Here is a 17,728-nt window from a genome sequence, read left to right on the forward strand (position 1 = left end):
ATTGGCTCAATTCGACCAACTCAGCAGTGTATGAGTACCAAGGGCTTTTTTTTTTTTTTTTTCCTTTTTATTTGACTTGCAGGAAAATCTACTTCAATGTGATTTTATAGTCTTTGGAAGCCTGGGGACCTTCCCCCACCCCACACTTTTGTCTTATAAAACCCTGATAAAAGTATGAAACAAAAATTGATGAATTTCAACAAGTTTAAGTGTTTTCATTTACAGCAGCCTGTCAGGAGATGCTGAGCACATTTCATTTCTAATGATTTAATTCTAATTAGTATTTATAACTATAGCCTAATTTCAATAACACACTGTTAAATGAGTACAGAAATGTATTTATCGATTCACGCATAACAGCACAACATCATGCATTCAGATGTTGTTGAGATAGCTAGATAGATATGTACCCACACATTTTCTACACTTTTTCACATTCTTTGATTATGATTCTTCTTTTTTTAATGTTTCATACTGTGATAATGAGTCTTCTAAATTGCTATTTGTAATAAATTTAGGGTAAGATTATTCACTTTTCTTTGTATTTTTTTAGTTTATGCTCTGAGTGTGGGACCCTACAGAGAGCTACAAATTGAGAGAAACAAACATTTCTGAGAAAACAGGCCTCCAGAGCTTTAGAAAGAGCAAAGAATTGACAATTTGAAGGGCTTCAAGTATGCCAAGTGGCCATCATAACTCACTCCACATTTCAAAAAGGAAAAAACAAATCAAGATTTGAAGACTTCACAGAGCCTTTTGTTTGCTGAGAATGTTTTCACTTTGTGTTGGCTATAATTATTGTTAAGATTCATTGTAAGAGCAACTTACTTATCTCTCATTAAAATTTATAATTATTTTTTTATTTTAACATCTTTATTTTTTTCAGTGTTCCAATATTTATTGTTTATGCAATTTATAATTTATTATGAGAATGACAATTTGAAATCATCTCAGTTTTTCAATGAGGGCTGGCAGAATTTTGTGAGATATGTAATATAAGGAGGGTTGTCAGGGCAGGGCTAAGGACCCTAATGCCCCAATACGTTTCCAAGGCATTTTGCTGTATCCCACTTCTACATGCCATGTTGTATGGCTAAGGAACAATTAGTAGCTCAAAAACAAAACAAGGTCTTTATTCTTTGAGACAGTATCTTCGAGAGGGTGGCTTGATACAGAATCTGGGGATGTCACAATTGTAAGGATCTCAGAGATCACCTGCTTATATCATTCACTTTCCTTAATTTGAAAACAATGTTTAGAATACAGAGGAATACTCAAATGCCACATGGATGTTCTTTTTACACCTTAAATTACTTGAATAGCATTGTGTCTTTTAAATTAGGGGGAAAATCAAGTTATTATGTACAGCGAGCAAAACTGATGAGCCACAATACATTCAACTTATTCATGGGTAAGGTATGGATCATCTAATCCCAAGTTCCTTTTCCCTCAGTACTTTCAATATAAAAGCATTTGTTCCATTTGTGGCTTCTCTTTGTACTAGAATTTACCTACAGTGTTGTTATTATAGGTTCAATGTGTAATGCTACTCTAAGAGATTTTATTTATTTAAGTAAACAAATAAGCAGTTTGACAGCTTCTAAAGACACATCAATATGTCTTACAAGTATAGCTTAAATTACTTAGAGTGATAAGAAACACAGAACAAAAGGAAAATAACAAATCTTTTATAATATCACTCTTCTGAATGTTATACTTTGTCACCCCTCAAAGTCTTTTAAAATGCATTTAGATTTTTAAAAATAAGCTGTTTAATGCATATTTCAAGCTATCTCATAACCAACAAATTTCCAATTATGTGTTTTCTGATCTCTTACTTTTTATAGCAAAATTGATTCATGTTATTATCTGTATATTGTATTTTTTTTTATAAAAACCACAAATAATGGTAAGAATAGTACCATTCTCAAATCAAGCAACTGAACATGCTAATAATAGTAATAATAAGGAGGAAACGTTTCATAGGCTCAATGTATCAAACCAGTGATGGAGGTTATTAGTCATGACTAAAGAAATGAATAATGCATAATAATGCATAATGTAGAGTCTTGGTGAACTTAAATTTCTTAGTAGTGGTCAGGAATAAAATTCCTGGACATGCATTTCTTAAAATGGGTTTTAAAACAAGGATGACCTACCATCTATCTACCCATTCTTTCTAGAAATGAAATCTCCCATAAAACATTATCAACTGGATATTCTCTTCCTTTAAATATTGAGCAATGTGTATGTTAGACTGGAAAACTGAGTATCATTTGTAGGTGAAGGCCTTGGAAAGAAAAGAAAATTATGATCAGTGGAGAGTTAGGGACCTTCAGAAAATCGTAAGCAGTTGCTTGGGAAAAGGAAGAGAACTCATAGCATCTCCATGTTTTTGTTCCCCCACCTGCCTGGCCCCAGGCAACTTGGCGTAGTGTAAAGAGCACAGTTTGGGAATGTGGCAGGACTGAATGTGTTAAATGATAGTCCAGTATTCGTCCTGTTCTGGGAACATGCCACCCTGGTCCCCTACTCAGGGTCTATACCCTTGATAATGCCTCTATTGGTATCTGGTATGTTCTTCCCTTACAACCTCTGCAGTCTTGACTCCTTTGCAGATTCCTGCTTAAATATTCCTTCTTTATGGATGTCTTATCAACTCAGCCTGTCTTAGGGGGGCTGCTCACATACTTTTAGTTAACCCTGTGACTTCTAATTGCTCCATAAAAAAACTGGAGAAAGACTGGGAAATACTTAGGTTACAAGACACAAAAGTTTGGGGGGGAAATAAAAAAACAACAGCAAAACCCCAAAACAACAGCCCATAAATTGCATCAGTAATATTTTGGTGACACAAATGCATTAATGCTCCTTCCAGTCATGCTTAACTTGCTTTCCTAATGTAGCCTAAGTACTTAAATAATCTGCCTCATTATGTAAAACACCTGAAAATTCTTTTCACTTTGTTCAGGAAAAAAAGAAAGAAAGAAAGAAAGAAAGTTTAATACAACTAATAGGAAATAATTTTATGCAGCACCTGAACACTGAAGGGGGATCTAACAGAATCACTGGCACCACACTCATCCATGAGATTACACACGTAAAATGAAGTGGTACATTTGCTATTTATGCTTGAGATCTGTGCGTAAACAATTCAATGTAAGTGCAGGTGACTGATGAATAAAACATCACTGATCAAGCTGGGTGGAACTAAATTTTGGCTTAATCCTGCTGGTTTAATTTGGTTTGCTGGTTCTTTTCCCCCCTTCTTCTGATGTTGTTTTCATCCGAGGTGGATAAATATATATTATGCATGGGGGAAAAAAAGAGCAACATAAATTTAAATACCTGGAACAGGTGACAAGAGATGCTCAGCTGCTTTCACATATTCTGCTTCTGTTAAGGAGAAGCATAAAAATAACTCCCCATCCCCACCCCAGGGGCAAAAGTGTCATTGACTCTTTAAAACACAAGTTCATCTATAAAGTTGAAGTCAATAAATCAATGCATTTCCTTCTTACTCATTCTCATGATACTTAGAAAAATTACAGGTGAAGTATTTTTAAGTATATACAAGAGTTCATGTAACATTCTTTTAGGGAAAATAATCTTGAACAATAATTTTGGTGCAGGAGAGACAAGTGTAAAGTTTTCATGTCAGATGACTGACAGCAGAATTATAGAGTCAGTCATAAAATTCATGGTATCCATCTGCCATAATAGAACAGTTTTCTTTTCCCTTGCATGATTAATAATTTGTGTCTAAATATAACGTGTCTTTTTCTTATGTTGGGGTCCTTCCCTATGTTGATGTCCAGGGCTGGTTCCATGGCACGGGGAAGGGTGTGTGCGGGGGGAGGGGGGATATAAACCGAAACAAGAGAGTAAAAGAGGGAAGAAGGATCCTTCTCTCCTTCAAGTTCCTTTTGTGCATCACCACATTTAATTTAGTAATAATAAATAGATATCAGTGCCTTTCCCTCTCAGTTTTGAATAAAAGTGCCTAAGTAATTTAAAATTTGGAAAAAAAAAACCCCAAGGAATTTGCAGATGTATCTCTTGCTTATTCTACTGCTATCCAAAGAAATACTATGTTTTCATATATCCAGACGCTAGTAAAATAATCTGGAAGTGCAAATGCAACTTGATTTAATGTAACAGCAATAAAACCAACATTATTCTTTTACCTAATATATAATAGCCCATGCTACATAGAAAAAAATGTATGGATTCACACATTTTAAAACCTATGTAAAGAAATTTTTATAAGAGCTTAACTTTAGCCCAACTGCTTATTACATGTGAAATGTGATCTTTATCTGCTGTGCAAGGCCTCTAGAATTAGCAGCCATTACTTCTGTTACTTGACGGTGCTTAAGTAGTACTTTTTCTCTAACTATTCACTTGGTTTTATGTCATATTTTTTACTTAATCTTAAAAACATAGCAGTTTTCTTTTTCTTAAGATGTTAGATATTTTAACTTTAAAGTAGTGTTCAAATGGGAGAGAATATAGTGCAGAATACACTATAAAATTAAATGAATTTTAATAAGTGCACTTAATAGAATATTACATAATTCCAACAATTACATTTCACCAGTTTGTAAAGACTGGGAAAAAATGCTTATATATAATACCATGCATAGTACAGATCTCAATCTAATAAAACAATGTAATTATATGCATCTATAAAATATATATGTAATATGTAATTACATATTAAGAGAGAAAGGGAGGGAGAGAGAAAGTAAGAGCGACCAACAGAGAGTGATGGTGACAGAGAGAAAGAGAGAAAAGTAGATCAAAGGAGAACACCAAAAAAAAATTTTGTGTTGGATATTTTGGAGAAATTATTACTTTAATAATAAAAGCCACTAGAGTTCAATTTTTGTAGATTTTAAATTTGTATATAATATGGACTAGATATATTTTTAGGAGATAAAGTCAAAGCTGTTTTCATTACTCTGATATTTTTCACAACACTAATCATATGTCAGAGCTCAAATATTTTTTTTTTAAAGATTTTATTTATTTATTTGACAGAGAGAAATCACAAGTAGATGGAGAGGCAGGCAGAGAGAGAGAGAGAGAGGGAAGCAGGCTCCCTGCTGAGCAGAGAGCCCAACGCGGGACTCGATCCCAGGACCCTGAGATCATGACCTGAGCCGAAGGCAGCGGCTTAACCCACTGAGCCACCCAGGCGCCCTCAAATACTTTTTATAATAATAAACCAACTAAGATATTTTCAGGAAAATTAATAATACTCATCATATATTTATTATTTAGTATGTCAGACTTAGTGCTTATTTCATTTAATTTCCACAGCCCTATGAGAAAGAGCCTACAATGGTCCTCATTTTGCATATCTGACATCTAAAAACTGAAAGGCTTAGCAACTTTTGCAAAGTCACACACCTTTTTAAGTCCCACCCACCGTCTAACCAAGGCAGTCTCGTTCCAGAATCCATGCTTTGAACACTCAATACTGCCTTTCCGAACACACGTGATTCTATAGCCCATCCCCTATTGACTTCAGGCTGTTGTTTTTAACAGTTTATGGAGTAATCCCAAGCTCTCTCCTAGGGGTGTTTTGGATTGAATTGTTTCTCCTCCAAAGATAGATCATTAAAAACCCTAATTCCTAAAGATCTATGAATGTGATTTTATTTGGAAATAGACTTTTTTGCAGTATTCAGATGAGGGCGTACCAGAGAAGGGTGGACCCTAAATCCAGGGACTGGTTTCCTTGTAAGAAGAGTGACTTGAAGATACAGAAGAGACAGAGAGGAGAAGGCCCCATGGTAACGGCCTCAGAGATTTGAGAGTTGGAATTGCAAGTCATAGAATACCAAGAGTTGTGGGCAAACACCAGCAGCTAAAGGCTAAAGCCTTCAGAGGAACCATGTCATGATAACACCTTGCTTTCAGACTTCCAGCCTCCAGAACTGTGATAGAATCAATTTCTGTGGTTTTCAGCTACCCAACTTGTGGCAACTTGTTAGGGCAGCCTGAGGAAACTAAAACAAGAGATTACTGAACTGGTAACAATATTGGACATGTACATATTGGGTAGGGGAGAGGTGGCAAAAATTATACTAAGCTTTTTTTTTTTTTTTTTTTTTTTGGTAAGGTAGGCGTTCAAAAGGCATTTAGCAGATATGAGATTCTCATTTGACATGTGAATTACAGGCAATAAATTGGTTGATCTGCTTGAATGGTATGACCCATCTCTCATCCAATAAATAAATAAATAAATAAATATATTGCAAAATTAAAAAGAAAAAAGTATCTTGGGTGATCTTATTAGATAGGATATAGAGGTAAATGACCACAGGCTAAATTGAGTGTAGCAGGGTCAAGATGAAGCAAGAGAAAAAGAAGGAAGGGATACCAGAGGAGGAGTTTTACATTAAAGAAAGAAAGAAAAAAGAAAGAATAGAAGGGGATCCGAGAAACCAGTACAGGGATTAGTGTTAGGGAAATCACTGATAGTTTTGGCAGTATCTCACCGTTTGACCAAAGAAGCTGTATCTTAAATAGAAAATAGAAATTAAGAAATACTGAAATGAGAAGATGTGTACCTTATAGCTGACTTTAAAAGATTTTATTTACTTATTTGACAGAGAGAGCGATCACAAGCAGGCAGAGAGGCAGGCAGAGAGAGGGTGGGGAAGCAGGCTCCCTGCTGAACAGAGAGCCCGATGCGGGGCTCGATCCCAGGACCCTGAGATCATGACCGGAGCCGAAGGCAGCGGCTTAACCCACTGAGCCACCCAGGCGCCCTTATAGCTGATTTTAAAAGATATTTCAGAGTCAGGTCAGGTCACTGATACACAGTCCACTCTCAAATCCACACTACAGATACAGAGAAAAGAAAATGGGTCTTTTTTGAAAAACAAGGGATGAGAGTCTGTGAAAGGAGTAAAGCAAAATGTTGCTCTAATAGAAGAGATGAAAGATCTACATAGACATGGATGAACTCACAGTTTCATTGCTGGGTATTCTTGGGAGTGGATGGCAAAGACTTCATGTGACTGGATCCTAAAAATTCTACTGATGGTGTTTGATATTTTGAGTAATCACAGGTTTTATATGTATGTTATACCACGCTGAACAACAAATCTAGAAGCATCTTGACTGATTTTTATGTGTTTTAAAATAGCATTGTATTAGTTTTCTGTTGCCATTGTAACAAATTACTACAAAATCAGTGGCTTAAAACAACACAAATTTATGATCTTATAGTTTGAAAGATCAGACATTTGGCACAGGTCTTGATTGGCTAAAGTCAAAGTGTCCGCAAAGTGTCTGTATTCCTTTCTGGAGGTTCTTTCTTTCTTTCTTTCTTTCTTTCTTTTGCTGATTTTTATTTATTTACTTGAGAGAGAGAGAGAGCACGAGCAGGGGGAAAGGGACAAGGAACCTCCCTGATGAGGGCAGGGCTGGAAAGGGGGCTAGACAGGTAGACAGGGTGGGGCTCTATCCCAGGACCCTGAGATCATGATCCAAGCAGAAGTCAGACACTTAAGCAAGTGAGCTACCCAGGTACCCCCTTTCTGGAGGTTCTAGGGGAGAATCTATTTCTCTGCTTTTTTAGCTTTTAGAGTTTTTCCACATTCTTTGGTCCCCTCCTCTTGTTGTTCATCTTGAAAACCTTAAAAATTGGATCGTTCTTACTCGTCTATAGTCATAGCCACCTCTGACCAAAGCCAGGAAAGTTTTTCTGATTTTAAGGATTCATTTGATTACATTGTGCTCATCTGGATCATCCATTATAATCTTTCCACTTCATACCTTTAACTTTAATCACATCTGTAAAGTCCCTCATGCCACGTAAGACAGCATATTTAGAGGTTCTGGAGATTAGGTCATAGGTGTCTTTTGTGGACCATTATTCTGTCTTTCACAGCTTCTGAAATAAGACTTCATGTTTTGGATTACCATTCATATTTTCACCTTTAAATATTCTCATTGTCAAAAAAAACCAGTAACATGATTACTTATTAACTTATAATCTTATTTCTTGTTTGGATTTTTCAGATATCATGGTCTGCTTATAAATTTCTTACCAGTAAATGACCTAGCTGATTGACTGAAGATAACTGAGTACATTTTTTTTAATGCCTTTAATCTAGATGATGAACAAAACAGGCTTACTTTATTCTGACTATTCTATCCCATTTATGGGCTACCCAACTATCTGGAATACTAAATCCAGGTAAAGCACTTTCTTTCTTCTTCTTCTTCTTTTTTTTTTTTTTTTAAATTAACATATAATGTATTATTAGCCCCAGGGATACAGACCTGTGAATCACCAGGTTTACACACTTCACAGCACTCACCATAGCATATACCCTCCACAATGTCCATAATCCAGCCACCGTCTCCCTACCCACCCCCCAATAAAGTACTGTCTTGCCTCTATACAGGTGCACATGATTTTTACCCTATTTTGAAAACCCCTCTTCAACTTCTCATGCCCCCATCTACCCTTTTACTTTTGAATAGACCTGTAACAAGTAAAGAAACTGAATTAGGAATTCATTATCTACTCACAGAGAAAAGTCCGGGCTGGATGGCTTCACTGGTGGGTTCTTCCAAACATCTGAAAAAATAGATAGTAGCCCTTCACTAAATATTTTAGGAAATAACATTTCTGTACTCTTCTTTGAGGCCAGTGTTATTCTGATATCAAATTCAGACAAAGCCATCACAACTAAACTATAAACTGATATTTCTAATGACATAGATGCAAAAGTCTTTATTTGATATGTACAAGTAGTAAGTGTTGGTAAGGATGTGAAGAAACGAACCTTCACGCATGACTTTTGAGAATGCAAAATGGTGCAACCACTTTTAAAAAGAGCTTGGTATTTCTTCTTAAGTTAAACATAATTTTTTACCAGATGACTCAAGAATTCCATGCTTAGGCTATAACCAAGAGAAATAAAAACTTATGTCCACACAAAGACATGTACACAAGGGTTCATAGCAGTATCGTTCCTAAGAGTCAAAAAATGGAAACAACCCAAATGTCCACCAACTAAAGACTAGATAGACATAATGTGGTGTATTCATACAATGGAATACAATTTGGAATACAAAGGAATAAGCTACTAATACAGTCTACAAATGGATGAACTTCAGAAACAAGCTAACTGAAAAAGCCAGACAGTAAAGGAACACTATACTAGAAGTTTCAGCTTATAAGAAATGTCTAGAATGTCCATCATTGCTTATCTGAGGCTTGGGGAATGAGTGAATACAGACTGTAAGGCAGCATGGAAAACTTGTGGGGTGATAGAAATATTTAAAACCGGAGTCTTGTTAGGGTGGTACAGTTGTATAAATGTACTAAAATTCACTGAATTATACACTTCTAACAAATTAATTTCAGGGTACTTACATTACACCTCAGAAGAGAAGCTGGGAATATTCTTCCTCTAAATTAAAGTGTTTTGTGCATGAACACAAATATATTTTCAGCATGCCTTTTGATGATAATTATTTGTTGGAACATTTTTTTAAAAAACCAAATGGATCTTTTTAAAATAGAAGAATGGATACATATCCCCCATCTTTGTATCAGCTTTTTTTTTCTTTTTCTTTTTTTTTTGGTCTAATGCATTCCTGGGTCATCACAGCTTGTTATTTCTTTGCTTGCTTCAACGATGGGAATAGACATCCTTAGAATCATGACTCACTTTAATGAAATGGTTTGACTGGGAGAAGCAGGTGACAGTCAGATTGTAATGGATGTGTACACTTTCTGATCACAGCACCTCACACTCTTTCCTATTAGGAAGTGGTTCCACACTAATGTACCAGATTTGATGATTTGAAAAGACATGTCTCTCAGGTTGCCATTATGTATAAATCTCATATTTATAGGTGTAGTGGAAAAGCTACGGGTATTTTGACACAATAGGTCCAAATTTTGATGAAACCAGTTCCTTGATGCATTGTGGTCAAGGTGTTTAACCTCCCTAAGATTCAGTTAATACGTTTGCCAGTGGAGATAATGCTGACTCCAAAGATGGTGGCAGAAGATCAAATAATTATGTACAGGGCCTATCATACTGTAGGAACCCAATACATTGTTACTATTTTTTTTTTTTCATTTTTTGGTGCTTTCCCCCCTCTCTCTATATATAGTTGTATATAGTTATATATACAGTTTCATTCATGTGGTTATATATACACACAGTTTCAGAGAATTATATATATGAATATAGTTATATATATAGTTTCATATACATATATATATACACACACATGGTTATACATAAGTGTTTCATGGACTATGCTACAAAAATATTGATTTAATAGCAACAGGTGTACTTAATGCCATGCTTTCAGTCAGTATTATGACATTTGGGAGATACTGAATGATCATAAGATGCTCTACTTTCACATAGGTAAAATAGGAATTAAAAAGTACCAGGAATTTGTAAATATTCCATGATGGATTATTATCTCTTTAAAATTATCAAGTCATTTTTTTCTGTACCATGTTACCTGATATCACAGATATATGCTAGTTTGTATATTCAGGAACTGTTCTTAGATGCACACAATTTATCCAAAGGATAACACAATAACAACAAAATAACACAATTTATCCTTTGTCAAAGTATCATACTCAGATCTAGTGGATAAACACTGAACATTTCTTGTCTGTGCACTGATCATTTTCAGCCTCCGTGTCATCCCTTGTCCTACTTTATTTAGATATGTTAATACTTTCGATATTATTATAATCAAATCTTACTAACCTGAGAGTCACCACTTCCCTCATAACACAACACAATATGGCTTGACATGACTTTGTTTAAATGTATCATATGCATATTTCATAGCTTCATTATCGGAGAACAACCTTATTAATGTAATTATTATTATTCTTTTTACTTATAGACTCCTGGTGGCTGTTTCAATTAATCTATCAGTTCTAAGGTTTGCAGGGCTATTTACGATGTGGGAAAAATGTATTTATAAGCGAAGTTTTAAAGAAAAAGGCAAGTTAACAATTATACATATAAGTAATCGAAGATTATTACAGAAATTGAATATGTAAATAATCAAGGGTGACATTTAAAAATTATATAAATGCTAATAGAGCTTATTATTTGTTGATTCATTTATTTATCTGTTTAATTACTGTATTAGTCAACTTTGCTGGAGTAATTGAGGTCTTTAAAAAATCTTAGTGATGGGGGCACCTGAGTGGCTCAGAGGGTTCAAAAATCTTAGTGATGTATAAGAACAAATATTTATTTTTGTCTGAAATGGACTTTCATAGTAGCCACCCCTATCTTAGACATGCCATTATCACAGCAGAGGGAAAAGTACCTAAAAGTTGGAGTAAATGGCTTGCAAGGTCCTGTTCACGTTTCTTTGGCCAAAACAAGTTCTGATGGGTGGGGCAACTTGGCCTTCCCTCAGGAGATATGAAAGGACATTGCAGGGAGAGGGGATGAATAACACTAGTATCAAAATCAGGAGTGAAGGGGCACCTGGGTGGCTCAGTGGGTTAAGCCTCTGCCTTCAGCTCAGGTCATGCTCTCAGGGTCCTGGGATCGAGCCCCGAATCGGGCTCTCTGCTCAGCAGGGAGCCTGCTTCCCCCTCTCTCTCTGCTTGCCTGCTGCCTGCTTGCGATCTCTCTCTCTCTCTCTCTCTCTCTGTCAAGCAAATAAATAAAATCTCAAAAAAGAAAAAAAAATCAGGAGTGAATATTCAGAATAGTTGGAAGTGATACCCTAATCTGCTATCTACTATTATTTTCATTATTTTTATTACATTCAGCAAATATTTTTTATCGTTCTTACAATATGCTTGTCACTGTTCCAAATTTCAAACATATTAGCTTACTTAGCCTTTATAACAGTCCTATGAGGTACGCACTGGTATTACCCCTGGTTTGCAGACAAGAACATTCTGACCCAATGGGGTTTAGTAAAGCTTCCCAAGGTTAGAAAAGTTTGCAAGTAAATGCCTGAGCTTCCATGCTGACCTAAGTATCCTGACTCCAAGATCTACTATACTTTTCAGTTTCCACCTACAGATAGCCAGGGAGGCAGGGCATTAGAGCCGTTAACACAGGATTTTTTTCTTTTTTATAATTTTCTCTAGTTGCAGAATTCTTCATAAAGATTTTTTTTAAATTTCTCTACTCTTCTTAAATAAATGACACAGGGTGCCTGGGTGGCTCAGTGGGTTAAAGCCTCTGCCTTTGGCTCAGATCATGATTCCCCAGGTCTGGGATTGAGCCCCGCATCGGGCTCTCTGCTCAGCAGGGAGCCAGCTTCTCTCTCTCTCTCTGCCTGCCTCTCTGCCCACTTGTGATCTCTGTCAAATAAATAAATAAAATCTTTAAAAATAAAATAAATGACATAATAAAGACTCCGAGAAACTACAACCTGTTAAAAATCTCTTATTTCTTATAAAGTCTCTCATGAGAAAACATTTTTGGTCATTTGATTCAATCTTCTGATTATATCACAGTATCTCCTGCCCCACCCCACCCCATGCCCATGCAATTTACAGGGTGACTCTGTCTTTTCCCTTTTGTCACCAGCATGGAAAGAAACAAGTTTGTAATTCTCACTATACTGAACTGAATCACTTAACCTAACTACCTGAAATCAAAACTGATAGATAATTATACTGTTATAGGCCAGATACACACAAAGAGTTGAGATGAATGCTCTATGTGCATGTCTCCTCTTTTTCAGACATGGTGCATGCCAACATCAATAACGCGGGACTTCTGTGGTGTGGTGACCTGTTAAGGTCACTTTGTGTATTCTAATTCATATTATTCTTGTGCCCATTGTGGGAACAATTTGTTTTTATGGGTCCTTTTTTCTTTCTCTTTCTAGTAATATTACCACTTCATTTTTATTGCCCTAATTTTAACTTTCTGGAGATGGAGTGCTAAGCAATCTAAAAGTCATTTCACTCAGTGGTATGTTGGCTTTGTTTTATCTACAGTGATAATTCCAAGTCAGGTGTGGTTATTTGCAAGTAGTGTCTCCGTCAAAGAAGAGTGATTTGAACCAAGTACTTCCTATAAGCATATGCTAATATTTCAGAGACAAGTTCATGGTTGCCAGAGGGAAGGAGAGAGGGATGGGGAAAATGGGTGAAGGGAATGGGAGACCCAGGTTTCCAAGTATGGAATGAGTAAGTCCTAGGATGAAAGGTATAGCATAGAGAAAATAGTGTAACAGTGTTTGTTGTATGGTGACAGATGTTAGCTATACTTGTGGTGAGCAAAGAATAACATTTAGACTTGTTGGCACTGTGTTTGAGTAAAGGACAGACAGGACTAGGTAGGAAGAGACAGGTCGGGGGGGCTACAGGACCAGGCTCACAGAAATCCCATATGTGGAAAATGTTAAGAGGAGATAGTAAGCAGAGAGAAGGGAACATAAAATCCATCTTGTTTGTCCTAAATATAGATAAGATATTTACATGATGTTTTCAAATCCACCTTCTTTGTCCTAAACATAGCTGAGATAGTTACATGATAGTTACAGACCCATGTTGTTTGTCTTAAATGTTATAGATGAGATATTTACCAAGTTCCCTGGTCAAAACTGACCATAAAATCCCTCAGTAGCAACCCATTCTGGACCCCTCTCCCTCTAGAGAGCTTTCTTTTCTTTCTGTTCTCACCTTCATTTAATAAACTTTCACTTCATTTCACCCTTTTATGAGGGTGAGATTCATTCTTCCACTCCATGGGACAAGAACCCTTCATCCCTGCGACATGTTGTCTACCTGAAACTAATGTAACATTGTGTGTCAACTATACGTCAATTAGAAGGGAAAAAAAAAATCAGTATTTGTCCATTTCTGGGGACATGCATCACCCAATCTAATAATCCCTTTTGAGAAGGTAGAGAAGTCATCACTACTCTGTATCTATTTTCTTTTTATTTTTTCAAAGATTTTATTTATTTATTTGACACAGAGAGAGAATGTGTGCACAAGTAGGCAGTGAGGCAGACAGAGAGAGAGGAAGGGAAGCAGGATCCCTGCTGAGCAGAGAGCCCGATGTGGGGCTCGATCCCAGGACTCTGGGATCATGACCTGAGCCGAAGGCAGAGGCTTAACCGACTGAGCCACCCAGGTGTCCCTGTATCTATTTTCTTATCTGTGAATAGAGATAAACATATTTGTTCTACTCATGGATTTTTATAATGGTATAATGTGTCTGCAAGCATACTGTGAATAATTAAGCATGAGAAGTTATTGCCATACTAAGACGAATAACATAATAGCAATTACTTATTTTTTTATTTCATTAAATGGTTAAAAAGGATAATTGAATCAATGTCCTGACATGGATACACATATCAACTTCATGCAACAGCCCTCTTAACACTCAGATACTTCTAAAAGTGAAATCCTTTGGTAACTGCTTTGTCCATAATGTTCTTAGGGAGACACTGTGATAGAAATAATTCCAAATTATACATGTTCATTTCAGTGGTTGACTTTGTGCTCTAATCATATCGCCTATTTCAGGTTTACTTAGGACAATGAATTAAAATTCAACAGGATGGGTAACTCAGTCATTGCTCACTCTACCAACCAATTTTCTCAGAATTTGATTATGCTTGAAATAAATGTATTGAAATAGTAGTCAAGAATCTGGTTGAGGCTGTGTATAAAAGACATTTATATTATAATGAAGGTTCATTTTCTTCTAGAGACTATAGCATACTAACATGCTGGGTGGCATTAAAATATTGTTATTAACCACAACTCAGACTTGGATTCACTATTACATGTGAGCAATCAGGGGAGGGTTGAAGGACATATACCAATGCTGAGCTCTATAAGCATTGAGCAGGATATTTGAGCTCGCCATGCGAACAACACTGGGGTGCGCAGGCATTAATCTTTTCACGTTATCAAACTTCTGAGTTCTCTTTTTTTCTTCATTTAGAGCAATATTCTGGAGAGTTTTCAAAAGGGCTTATCAAATTGAAGTCTCTACGAACTATTCTTTTCCTTTTATGAACCCAGAGAACCATCAACAATTTTTAAAACAGTATTTCCCTGATTTTAATCCTCAACCTTCTACCAGGTTTTCACTTTTCAGTTTGCGAGTTTGATCAGGTAAAAATATCATTGTTCCTTTTATAGAGTAAGAATGTCTATTGATACTTAACTGAGGAGTGAAGACATAATTAATTATAACTTCCAATTATCAATTCCCTGATATGTGTCAAGCAAAGGGCTCAAGGTACTCTGTAAATATTTTTTCTTCCCTTTAAACATATTCTCTCAAAAATAAATCTTCATTGACTTGTTTACAAAATAAATTTATAATGGTATTTCCATTAAAAGATTATTTGAATTTCCTAAGGTCACAGACTCATTAGAAATGAAAGAATTGGGGTTGAGCTCCCAAGCTTTTTCCATAACCTTACAACTTTCCCCTAAGAAAATGGGCAGTTTTTGCTATCCATACTTAATCTCCTGTCTTGCCCCATTCAGTTTATCATGGGGATTGTATACATTTAAAAACCAATTTGACCAATGTATTTCCAACAAACAGAGAGGATTTTTTAAAAAGATTATTTATTTGTTTTGAGGGAGAGAAAGAGTCTTAAGCAGACTCCAGCCCTATGCAGGGCTTGATCTCATGACTCCGAGACCACGACAGGAGCAGAAAGCAAAAGTCAAATACATTATCAACTGCACCCTCCAGGTGCCCAGAGAATGTCTTTTTTTTTTTTTTTTTTAACTGAAAGTCACTGTAAATGACAATGATTGTCTTGAGTCAAACCTGAAGAGCAAATACTAATTGGAAGTAAAAGGGAAAAGAAGAATATATCTACAACGTGTGGTTCTATATTTAGCAGTCCCTATTATGTATCATATTAGATAAATAAAAAACATAGGTAGGTTCCTGAAGACCAGAGAGAAAAGACAAAGATACGTGTAAAGAGGAAACCATGCTAAATACCAAGATGAGAAGATTTTGAGCCGAGAAAAGTAGCTTGAGACCCCAAGATAATGATTACGACGGCGAAGTCAAGGCACCAAGAGAATGCCTATAACCTGAGATATTGTTACTGAGGTGGAGAAATCCTTCAGCTCTCTGCTGAACTAGGAAGCAATGGAAGCCTGAAGCTGACTCAAGTTTTGAGAATCGAAGAAGGCAAGTCACCTTCCTTAGAAGACAAAATAAATAACTCGCCCCAGGAATCTGAAGATAAGAGAAAACCCGTCAAAATTCAATGAATTTACTTTTAGCCAAACTCAATGGCTAGAGATTATAATAAGAAAACACAATTTATGTAAATACTCTTTGTATACTACCACAAGGATTTAGAAGATTTCAGGCCAAATACAAGTAATTTTTCAGGTTTTCATCATGCATCAACTGAGGGACTTGCTACAAATCAAATATGAAGTTACCTAATGCAGATTTCAAAAGATGTAAGGTCATTTTACATCAATGTGAAATTGCAGACATTTGGAGCACAACCCTCATTTTGAAGGGTGGTTACCACACTTCTTTCTTGCTTTTAATTGGCTTTCACTTTTATTCAGTAGTTCGCAAATATATCATAGAAATCTTTAGAACCAACATGTGTTCACTAAATTGTGATAATATCTAATATCTAATAGCTTCATATTCACCAGTGATTTCCTTTTCATTTTGATATAAAACTCAGAAATCCCAGTAGGCCCAGGGCCGGGACAGGATTTGGCCTATTCTGGAATCCCTAACTGCTCCAACACATCCTCTTGCTTACTGCCAGCCCCTAATAGCATTATGCAATCCTTCACCATTTATTTTTTATTTATTTATTTTTATTTTTTAAATATTTTTATTTATTTATTTGACAGAGAGAGAGAAAGAGAGGTCATAAGTAGGCAGAGAGGCAGGCATAGAGAGAGGGGGAAACAGGCTCCCTGCTGAGCAGAGACTCTGATGTGGGGCTCGATCCCAGGACCCTGAGATCATGACCTGAGCCGAAGGCAGAGGTTTTAACCCACTGAGCCACCTGGGTGCCCAAATAACCCATTTCATCACGGTTTTTGTTGCTTTCCTTTTCTAGATTATCCATTTCCCCACACTGACCCACAAACTACTAGTCATTCTTCAAGATGCAGGTCAAGTATAACCCTTGTTTGGTGACACTCTTCCTGACTTTTTGCCTCTATCATACCTGAGCATTGTCCGTCGTATTCTACAAGGATCTTGTGCATCTCTCTAGTGTGGTGATGGTGACTGTCCTGCTTGTCCTTCTGGTTTGCCTCCATCTCTCACTATGTGGTCAGGTTATTGAAGGCACAGTCTGTGTTTTATGAAGTATTAAGCTCCAGGTCCTTTGGAGCACATCCTAATAGATGTAGAGTGTTTGTTGGCTCATGGTCTGTCCAAATTCCATTATTCCATAAATGAAGAAATTAAGGTCCAAGAGGGTAAAAAGACTTGCCCAGGGTTACACAGGTGGGTATTATACCTAATGACTGTTAAATAGGAAGTTCTAAAAGACAATACACGAAGTCTGTATTAAGACAAATTATTTGTACAGGTGCAAAACATGCAAGGAGTTCAAAATTGCGGCAGCTTCTATGTGGAATAGAAATATAATCATCATTTGTAAAGCACACAACAAAATTACGGGGAAGCAACCAGTTCTTTCTCATCCAAAACTCCCATAAGTATGAAAACAAACATAAAAACACCTGTTC

At 36.3% G+C, this 17,728-nt stretch overlaps 1 long non-coding RNA gene across 1 annotated transcript in view; it reads right to left on the reverse strand.

Annotated features, from left to right (window-relative positions):
• The window catches only part of LOC132005900 (uncharacterized), a 306,601-nt gene that overhangs the window by 49,029 nt on the left and 239,844 nt on the right, over positions 1 to 17,728 (reverse strand). Inside the window, exon 4 of the long non-coding RNA XR_009400933.1 lies at positions 8,557 to 8,605. This is a non-coding gene — a long non-coding RNA (uncharacterized LOC132005900). The remainder of the gene's footprint in view (positions 1 to 8,556; positions 8,606 to 17,728) is intronic.

This window comes from Mustela nigripes, chromosome 17, assembly GCF_022355385.1.
Source record: "Mustela nigripes isolate SB6536 chromosome 17, MUSNIG.SB6536, whole genome shotgun sequence".
Classification (NCBI taxonomy): Eukaryota; Metazoa; Chordata; class Mammalia; order Carnivora; family Mustelidae; genus Mustela; species Mustela nigripes.